Source organism: Mus pahari, chromosome 7 (assembly GCF_900095145.1).
Source record: "Mus pahari chromosome 7, PAHARI_EIJ_v1.1, whole genome shotgun sequence".
Taxonomy (NCBI): domain Eukaryota; kingdom Metazoa; phylum Chordata; class Mammalia; order Rodentia; family Muridae; genus Mus; species Mus pahari.
Genome location: NC_034596.1, coordinates 61,148,592 through 61,151,192, shown reverse-complemented (window position 1 = coordinate 61,151,192; position 2,601 = coordinate 61,148,592).

Below are 2,601 nucleotides of genomic sequence, written 5' to 3'. Positions count from 1 at the left end.
GTCCTGGAACTCACTTTGTAGACCAGGCTGGCCACGAACTCAGAAATCCACCTGCCTCTGCCTCCCAAGTGCTAGGATTAAAGGCATGTGCCACCACGCCCGGCTGATATTTCATATTCTTAATTGGGCTTATTCTTAGGCACTTTTAGATTTGGTGGCTACTGTAAGTGGCATTGTTTCACTGATTTCTTTTCCAGTATGGTTATCATTCACATAATGAAATGAAACTGAGTTGGTGTATTAATTTTGTGTTCTACAACTTTTCTGAAGATTCTAAGGTATTTTTGGTGGTGTACTGAAGCTCTTTTATGTATAATATCACATTATCTGTAACACTTGATACTTTTGACTTCCTTACCTCCTGTTGTTCCCTTCTATTTCTTTTTTTCTTATTTTGCTGTTCCAGCTAAGACTTTAAACATTATACTGAATAGAGGTGGAAAGAGTAGATACCCTTGTATTTTCCCTTATCCTCAAAGGAACAGTTGGATTTTCTCTATTTATGATTGTGTTGGTTAGAAGTTTGTCATGTAGGGATTTGCATTCTGTCAAATTGTTTTTTTGCATCAGTTGAGGTAATCATGTGATTTCCATAATTGAATCTATTCATGTAGTGAACTACATTTATCAATTTATGTATATTGGACCATTCCTCTAAGCCTAGAGTGAAGTCATTTTAATTGTGATATACTTACTGTCAGTTTATGTGATCTTCAGTAGTTTGTAAGTATTTCAATGCAAATTTTTGAATCAGTATTAATCAGGAAAACCGGTCTATAATTTTCTTTTTGTGGTGTCATATGATTTTGACATTATAATAATTTAACTGATTTAAGAGTTTGGAGTCGTCTTCTGGTCTATTTGGGACAGCACCCTGAACAGACCTTGGGCACAAACTCCACAGTCAGCCCCACAACACCCAGAGGCAGCTCCACTCCCAGGTGCTCTAACACACCCAGGATCAGAGGATCTCAGGAGCTTGGTCACACCAAGATCCCAAGGTCACAAAGGCAGCTTGACTCCCAGGAGCTTGGACACAGGATCCCAGAATCACAGGATCACAGAGACAGCTTGACTTGGAGGAGTTCTGACAAAACCAGAATCACAGGAAGGACAGGCTCCAGTCAGACATAGCCAGGTCAGGTAGGACTATAGATAAAAAAAATTGCAGGGGACAATCATAAGAACATAAGCAACAGAAAACAAGGTTACTTAACATCATCAGAACCCAATTCTCCCACCATAGCCAGTCCTGAATACCCCAACATGCTAGAAAAGCAAGATTCAGATCTAAAATCACTTCTCATAATGATGATAGAGGACATTAAGAAGGACATAAATAATTCCCTTAAAGAAATACAGGAGAACACAGATAAAGAGCTAGAAGCCCTTAAAGAGGAAAAACAAAAATCCCTTAAAGAGTTACAGGAAAACACAATCAAACAGGCAAAGGAAAGAATCAAAACCATCCAGGATCTAAAAATGGAACTAGAAACAATAAAGAAATCACAAACTGAGACAACCCTGGAGTTAGAAAACCTAGGAAAGAGATCAGGAGTCATAGATGCAAGCATCACCAGAAAAATAAAAAAGATAGAAGAGAGAATCTCAGGTGCAGAAGATACTATAGAAAACATTTACACAACAGTCAAAGAAAATGTAAAATGAAAAACAAAACAAACAAAAAAAAACTCCTAACCCCAAAATTTCAGGAAATCCAGGACACAATGAGAAGACCAAACCTAAGGATAATAAGTATAGAAGAGAGTGAAGAGTCCCAACTTAAAGGGCCAGTAAATATGTTCAAAAAATTTATAGAAGAAAACTTCCCTAACCTAAAGAAAGAGATGCCCATGAACATGCAAGGAGCCTACAAAACTCCAAATATACTCAATCAGAAAAGAAATTCCTCCCATCACATAATAATCAAAACACCAAATGCACAAAAGAAAGAAAGAATATTAAAAGCAGTAAGGAAAAAGGCCAAGTAACATATAAAGACAGACCTATCAGAATTACACCTGAATTCTCACCAGAGACTATGAAAGCCAGAAGATCCTGGGCAGATGTCGTAAAGACCCTAAGAGAACACAAATGCCAGCACAGGCTACTATACCCAGTAAAACTCTCAATCACTATACATGGAAAAAACAAGATATTCCATGACAAAACCAAATTTACATAATGTCTTTCCACAAATCCAGCTTTACAAAGGATAAGAGATGGAAAACACCAACACAAGGAGTGAAACTACACCCTAGAAGAAGCAAGCAAGTAATCTTTCAACAAACCCACAGAAACATAATTCAACCTCTAACAAGAAAATTAACAGGAAGTAACAATTACTTTTCCTTAATATATTTTTTCTTTTTTTATTATTATTATTTTTATTTTCTTTATTTACATTTCAAATGCTATCCCAATATTTCCCTATACCCCCCCACCCCTGCTCCCCTACCCACCCACTCCCACTACTTGGCCCAGGGCTTCCCTTGTGCTGTGTCATATAAAGTTTGCAAGACCAAGGAGCCTCTCTTCCCAGTGATGGCCAATTAGGCCATCTTCTGCTACATATGCAGCTAGAGACAATAGCTCAGGGGG